The sequence below is a fragment of the Protopterus annectens genome, chromosome 12.part0, assembly GCF_019279795.1.
Source record: "Protopterus annectens isolate FY-2018-M chromosome 12.part0, PAN1.0, whole genome shotgun sequence".
In the NCBI taxonomy this organism is placed as follows: domain Eukaryota; kingdom Metazoa; phylum Chordata; order Ceratodontiformes; family Protopteridae; genus Protopterus; species Protopterus annectens.
Genome location: NC_056746.1, coordinates 746,293,805 through 746,302,471, shown reverse-complemented (window position 1 = coordinate 746,302,471; position 8,667 = coordinate 746,293,805). Strand labels below are relative to the sequence as shown.

Below are 8,667 nucleotides of genomic sequence, written 5' to 3'. Positions count from 1 at the left end.
TGCCATGCTGACAGACCCCTACGCAAGAAGACTGAGTACTGTAATTAAACCAAAAGGTGGTTCAACAAAGTATTAATTTAAGGGTGTCCACACATATAACTGGCTTTATTGTACTTTTTTTATTTTTTATATTTTTTTCCCCCAACAGATGTTTGTTTTTCAATTGAATTGTAGAGGTTTTAGATCACATTAAAGGTGGGAAAAGTTTTGAAATTTATTGTGGTCTCCTTTTTAGGACACAAAAACCTAGCATTTTAACAGGGGGTGTTGTACACTTCTTATATCCACTACATACATATATACACACACATATATATATATATGTGTATATATATATATGTGTATATATATATATATATATATACATATATATATATACATATATACATATATATATATATATACATATATATATATATATATATATATATATATATATATATATACATATATATATATATATATATATATATATATATATATATATATATATATATACATATATATATATACACATATATATATATACACATATATATATATACACATATATATATACATATATATATATATATATATATATATATACATATATATACACACATATATATATATATATATATATATATATATATATATATATATATATACATATATACATACATATATATATATACATACATATATACACACATATATATACACATATATACACACATATATATATATATATATATATATATATATATATACAGGAAGAAAAAAATCAGGTGACTGAGGGTAGGTAGTTGAAGAATGAAAAAAATGCACAACACAGATGGAACATTATGGTTAGTACATACCTTCATTATCTGATGTGCGAGTATGCATAAGCACCAGAAAAACATTTCCCCAGTGACCCCTACGGCATTCTGTCCTACTATGCACAAGCACCAGAATGCAACATTTCCATACACAACCCTTTCAGCAGCCTTTCCAAGTATGCACACGAACCAAAATGAAACATTGCCTACAATGTTCCCCCCTCAGTAGTATGTCCAAGTATACACAAGCAGTAAAATGAAACATTTGCCACGTGACCCACAACTGAAGACCACAAGTGATGTTGGGATTCTAAAGCTAGAGTCGCCACCTTAATTTCCCTGATATTTATATGGGAAACAAGAGAGCAGGTCATCTCGATGCTCTCAAAGACCACTTAAAACAGAGCTACAATCTCCTCTCCCACAGACTGCCACTTCTCGGGAACAAGCTTCCAATTCATGAGAAAGACATTTTCCGTAAATTTTTTATCAGTCATCAATAACTTGTGCAACACACATTTCACACCAAAAGCTTAATTCTAGCTTCCAAATGCAGGGACTACCATTCTTGAGATATTGCTATTTCTAAGGAAAAATATAGTCATAACATCAGAAACAAGCAAAAAATATGTATAGCTTGTGATAGGTAGATATATATATATATATATATATATATATATATATATATATTCACCCTTTTGCATCACTGCAAGCACCTAAATAATGTTGAATGGTACAAGTCCTCATAAACAAGTGGCCAAGAGTTCTGCAACAGTTATCTTCTCTTGCCAACAGTAAGACCCATGACCCATACATAGAAAACGGCCAGTCAACTAACTAAACGTAGAGAGACAAAGAGGAATAAGTACTGAAAGTCTGCTCAGATAAAAACAATAAAATGGACATGGGTAACAGTTACATTAGTACTCAAATGGTAACCTATATGGAGGATATGGAGGAATGTCTCCTGTTCATTTCACTAGCTCAACCTTCTGTTCACAGCATGATACATGTTGTGACAAGCGATGCAATAACTACTCACAAAATCATAGAAGAAATCAGGAACCCACCTTAAACTCCCAATGTGGAGATATCCTTCCAACACAAACAAATACCCCAAACTCTTTTCAGAGCCAGTAACCGAACGCCACCAAGCTAAAATCCTTCTAATTAACATCATAATAAAATATATGATTCAACATACTAAATGCACCCTCACAAATATAGTGCATGGCCACTCACTGTCAAACCTTTCACTTCACTGTTGAGTCCTTCATCAGATTATTTCACCAGATTTTTTTCTCATCACTTGTTGATACTGGTACAATAAAACTAACATCTCTCTGACTGAATTTATTTGGCAACCAACTAAATTCCTGCTTTAATGCATATTTTCTGTATACATTACTATAATTACTATATGTAGCACGGTTTCTACTTCTGTACCAATTGTTTAATTTTTTTTCTTTATGTTCTTGTTCAAGCTTTTCTCCCTTGGACCTTCACAGAAAATGGGCTATTTTAGGCCAAGTGGACTTCCCAGTAAACAAATGCAATGAAGTCAATAAAATAAATGTATGAGAGTCTCTGTGGAATGGTAGCTACTGTTATGATTTCTTACTTTACCACACAAGAAAGGGAGATCCGGTAATGGCTATGACATGCCTGCTGCCACTGAACTGTCAGAAGAGTGAATTACTCTACTCAGAGGGAGACCTAAACTTGTAGTGGCAGAGTGGTAATATCAGAAGTGTCTACAGGAGGAAGATGAATGGAGTTTAAGTTTTTTGACATAATCATGGACAAACTAAATACCAAAAAACACATTATTGCATCCTTTGGGAAGTCAACTACTCCAGAAAACTACCTCATTGATAACATGCCCTTAAGAATTGAACCAGTTGTTCATGATTTGGGAACTTATGTGCATATAGTTACCTAACTTTTGACCAACACATGTCCACTACCGTAAGAAAGTCCCTCTATACTGCACAGCTTATAAACAAAGGGATTGTGTCTAGGTCTAGAGATGTCATTGCCCCCCTTTACTCAGCCCTCATTAGGCTAATCATGGAGTACAATTGCCTCCTTTAGCATGCATCTGTCCACACACACACAACTGGAAAGCCCATAGAGATATCTTTCTACAGGGAAACAAGGCCTAAATAAGCTGTCTCAAAGCTCTGTCACTACACTCTATCATACAGACTAACAGATAAACTGCATCTGGTATGGAAGGCACCCCCCCCGACCAAATACTGATCAACTTACAGCACATCAGAAAGTCAAATTACATCAGAAATACTCTGTATAGGGATCTAATCATCTTCTGCAACATTAACAGAACGGGTTGGAGAGAGAGATACCTCCAAGAGGATATCACTGCTTTGGAACACACTCCCCAATCAAGTAAAACAAATCTCATCCATGTCTATTATCAAGTGCAACTTGGATCTACCAATGGATATTACAAAATTTACCCGTAGACTGTCCCTTGTACTAACAGACAGAGGCAGCTCCTAAATACTTTCTCAAACTCAAAGGTCCTCTCAAATTATCTTCATTATGGTCCGCATTATTCTCACTAGGGGCAACACAATTATCAACCATGGAATGGGTAAGGCCAATGTAACACCAAATTGGATAGGTTAATTCAAGCACCAAAAGGGCAATTGGCTAAGCTTAAAATGGTCTGCAGGGGCAAGTAGCCTAGTACTTTCTCCATGAACATATAAGGATCTTAAAGTGCTGTTTTCATGCAGTTTTGTTGAGATCCAGACCATCTGCAGATTGCTATCATTTTTAGCTTAAGAAATGACAAATGTTGTACTTATCCAGACAAGGAGTCTTGCATCCAAATGAGCAAAGGTAGGAAAAGGTCCCACAAACTTCTAGAATACATTTTGAATAATATTTCAAAGAAAACTTTCAGAATCAACAATTAACCTTATTTGTATTTTCATTCCTATCTTACACAGCAATAGGCAAGACTTCATGGGAAATGAAGTCACAAAATCTCACCAAGATGACACCGATATATAGACTATTTATATAGCATACATCACGCACAGGAGTAGGTCAAAATTTGAGATAGGTGGGTGCAGAAGACCCAGGATAAAAGAATGCCCAATCCTGGTAGGCACACTGGTACCAGGACTGAAAAAAAATGACAGTGTAGTCTCCTCAAAATATGAAAACATTCCTACAATGGAACCAGGCCAAGCCCGGGGGTGGGGGGAAGAGGATGCCCCCCCCCCCCACACACACACACACACACATTGTAGAAGGAAGTAGCAGTCCACAAAAAAAAAAAATCACAAAAACTGAGAGGCCAAAGAGAAGCCATAAAGACGATATAGTGGACTACTGACGATAAGAAATTATGTACTGTTACTATTATGCAAAAGGATCAGAATTTCCAGACACAAGATATACAAAATCATTGAGAGAAATCAGAGGAAGAAAAATATTTCTACAAGAAAAACTATCAGAAGCTTCAAATGTATATCTGCATTCATTAATAACAGATTTCTGAAAAGCAGTATATAGATCAAAAAACTTAGATCCATTTGGAAAAAGCATCTGAGGAAGTGCGAAAATATAAACAAAACCTAGAGATACTTGAAAGTATAAAAAAGAAAAATGGTCATGGGAAAGAAAGAGATCCGATATGGTGCAATATTTATGCAAAGGAGGAAAGCCAAATTAATCAATATACAGAAGGAAGCCCCAAAGACATTCGAAGAAAAATACATGCACAGGCATCCAGATATGGAAAATTTCACAATACAAAAAAAAATATATATATCACAAAGATGGAATGTAGAAAAGATTAGTAAAGTAGAAGTTAAAAAAATAGAAGTTGAAGTTATGGAGTGCCTGCAAAGTGAAGGATTTGGTGTAGGTCAAATAAAGGTTACAGCACAGCATGATATAAGCGAGTCCCCATAGTAAAGAGAAAGAAGATCAGGAGACATCTGAAGAAATATGGACAGTGGAAAGAATGATTTAATATGGCATATTTATGCAAAGGAGAAAGCAAAACTAAAAAACAAAAAGAGCAGCACAAAAAATAGTTTAAGAGAAATACAGGCAAAGAAATCCAGACATGGAAAACTTAAATACAAAAAAAATAAGAAGACAGAGGAAAAGTAGAAAAAAATTAGTAATGGACAAGTTAAAGAAACAGAAATTGAGGTTATGACGTACCTGAAAAGTGAAGGATTTAGTGTAGAAAATCGAATGCAGAAAGCACCGCAACAAGACAGCAATGGATATCCAAATTAAAGGGAAACCAGTGGAACAGGAAACAAGTGGTCAGGTGCCATATCAAGATATTTTGGAGGCTTCCAGAGGAAACCAGTATAAAATGTTCACTTGAAGCTAGACAGCAAGGAAAGGAACAGGAAACCGTGGAAACACTGATGCAGTCAATGTTGAGGAGTGATAGGCCAGTGAGTTCCCATATGACAGAGCAACACTGCCAAGTCTCAACACCAGGACCCTGTGCACTACAGTCACAGCAATGTACCACTACACCATATCAGCAATGGCTGGCACAGAATGAAACTGAAAAGAAGGTGCCACAGGAAGATGCTATAGAACCTTCTATACAATGCCTGCAGGAAATGGGAAAACCAGGGAAGTGCCCTCAGTTCGGAAGAAAATGAGCTAAGAGAAGAGTTGCTTGATTTAATAAACATGGATAGACGTATTGAGATCAATGAAAGACACAGAGTGCAGAAGGTCAATAAACCCTAAAAAGTCAGAAGTCTGACAAATGAACACAGTAATTAAGACTGTCCATAGAGATCCATGTGATACAACAGAAGTAAACAGGATTATATTACTGTGCTGCTAAATTAATAACTGAAAGTTCTACCACAAGAACATAGGGTAGCAAGGGAAAGGAAGGGGAGAAATCGAATACCATCATGGAAGTATCGAATAGAGAAAACTATAAAGCAATTAGGACAAGAAATGTCACTGTTATAAGACTACAGAAGAGGGAATAGATCAAAAACACCAAGACAGACATATGATAAAAGCAGTGTGCAGTATTAGAACAGACAAGGATCAAGCATTATTGCAAATAAACTAAACATTTCAGTACAGGCGGAAGAACTTGGAAGATGCACCAATAAATATAAAGGAAAAGTACAAAATAAACAATTTATTGATGACCCAAAAAAGTTTGAGAGAGTTGGGAAACAAGGTAAAAGGAATTGAAAGATCGCTAAAAAAACTAGGAAATACCTATGAAGATCCTGTGGAACAAATATGCTACATGGATAGTAGTAGTAAAAAAAAGAAGTTTAAAGGTGCAGGATATGAAATGGGATGAAGTAACAGCCAGACAGATTTTAATTATTTATTTATTTAAATTAGTTTACTGTGAAATTCTGACTGGACACAGGTCCTTTTTCAGCAGATGCCCGGGGAGAAAAGCCCTACATCATGTACATAAATAGAGATACAAAGCTGCAGCAATAGTAAACATTCCAGGCTGTTGGCTTTAATATAATAAGATATTGATCATCAACAGTATATACAGTAAATGCTGCAAGTTAAGATGGTTTGTTTATATTAGTAAAGTTGTCAGACAAGATTTTAAAGTATGTAAAGACAATTAGCTAATTGTCTGTGGTTAGTAGTGGCAGTACAGTTGGGTTAAGAGTCTAGGTGGGGGTAGTATGAGTGGGGGTGTTGGTCTGGATTAGAACAAGGACAAAGTCAGTGCAAATTTAAGTGGAATTGAGTGCAGTCTTGAAAAGGCTGCTGGAAGGTAGAGTAGTTATAGAGGGTGGAAGATGGTTCCAAAGTTTAGATATGGTACATGAAAATATGGCTTCTCCTGCTGAGTTTTTGGGTTGGATAACAGTGAGTTGATTTTTGTTGCTTAATCTTATGGGCCTAGTGAAGTGATAGGGTTGGAGAAGGGTTTGAAGGGATGTTACGAGGGGTGGTTAATAAGTTTGAGCGAGGGTGAGTTGTTTAAAGTGAAGGAGTTGTGGGAGTTCTAGCCAGTTTAGTTCTTTAAGGGAGATGCAATGATGGCTGCGGTAGGAGGTTCCAGTGGCAAATTTAGCAATTTTGTTGCGACAAGCATCCAGCTTGTGTAGGTCTGTCTAAGGTTGTTAAGTATGGGGGATGCATAGAGTAGGGTGGAGATTAGCTGGGAATCCGCTATGGAGATTCTAGCTTTTAGGAATTGGCGACCTCGATGTAATGCACCAAGTTTCTTGTGAATTTTATTGCGAGAGATATGTGGGTGTCAAACCTAAGTTTGTCTATTTCCACAAAGAGTAATTTTGTGTGTTCTGATGGAGAGATGATGGTATTGTCTTTGGCTTGAATGTTGAAGTGGGGGATGTTTTGGGTGGCTTTGGAAAGTTGGAACAGGAGAAGTTTTGTCTTACTTGGGTTGAGTACGAGCAGAGCATTGGATAGCCAGTTTTCTACAGAAGAGAATGATTATTGCGTGATTTGTAGTTCTGGTAGAGTGGGGGCAGAGCAGATGACAGCAGAGTCATCTGCGTACTGTATGAGAGAGATGCTTGTGTGGTGGCAGTGTGTAGATTGTTAGTGAAAAGTGAGAATAGCAGAGGGCCAAGGATATACCCTTGGGGAACTCAGAGAATAACTAGGAAGCATGGTGATAGGTTATCGTCCTAGACTACTGATTGCTGGCATCCGTGTAGATAGCTATGAAACCAGTTGCAGGCTGATTGTGAGGAGAGGTTGGGGAGAGTACTAGCTCATGACATACCATGTCAAAGCCCTTTGAGAGATCTAGAAATACGGCAGTAGAGAAGAGGCCATTGCTTTTGTGATGAAGTATAGTGTTGGTGTAGGACAGCAGAGGTAGTGCTGTGATATTGGCCTGAAATCACGTTGGGTTTTGGAGAGGATATTAGCTAGGAGGTAGCTGGAGACCTGGGTGTTGATACATTTTTCAAGTATCTTGGAGAGAGGGGAGAGGATAGCAATGGGGTGGAAAAATGGAGAGGTCAGTGAGGGGGTGCCTTTGTGGAGGGGAATGATGTGGGATATTTTCCATACTGAGGGAACATTGCCATTTGTTACGGAATGGTTGATTAGAATTGAAATTGGGTAGGATAGTCTATCAGCTACAACTTTGAAGTATTCAGAGGAGAGGTTGCCAGCTGCGAGATTGGTGGGTTTAAGATTTGACAAAAGTCTTTTTGTGTTGAAGGCAGGTACTGAGGTGAAGAAAAGAGGAGTGGGGGTTTAGAGTAAGGAGTTGGGGAGCTGTTGTAGGGAAGTGTTTGTTTAGAGATGTTACAGTTTCAGTGAAGTGTTTGTTAAAGGATTCAGCAATACTGTTGGACGAGGTGAGAATGGACGGCTGGGGGGTATCAACTTTCCCTGGATGGAGGATACTGTTAATAGTGGACCAGAATTGCTTAGGGTGGATTTATAGTAGAGGGATTTGTCTAATTTTATTTGCTTTTTGGCTTTATTGTGCAGTTCAAGGAATGATTGCCAGAGTTATTTTTTGTTAGTCGCCAGTGCTCCCAGGCCTCATCTCCAGATTTCATTAGGGTTCTGGTGGTCTTTTGTAATCATGGGGCATACCTGGATCGGACTTTAGCATTTCTTACAGGAGCGTGGGAGTTTAAGATGGAGAGGAAGGTACTGTTGAAGTGGACAGCCTCATCTAGGTTGAGGTATTTTAGTGGTGACCAGTTAATTGTTTTGCAGGGAGGAGATGGAGTTGGGGATGAAGTTGGACTTCTTCCGTATTTGCCCGTGGATAATGGGCTTGAGACTGTGTGTGGTACCGAATTAGGAAAGTGGGGGAGTGGTCATTAAGACAGTCAGGTAAGCAGCCTGATAGGTA

The 8,667-nt window shown here is 37.5% G+C and overlaps 1 protein-coding gene across 1 annotated transcript in view; it reads right to left on the bottom strand.

Moving 5' to 3' along the window:
- XPO6 (exportin 6) overlaps positions 1 to 8,667 on the bottom strand; it is a gene marked incomplete in the record, with an annotated part of 1,798,279 nt that overhangs the window by 994,852 nt on the left and 794,760 nt on the right.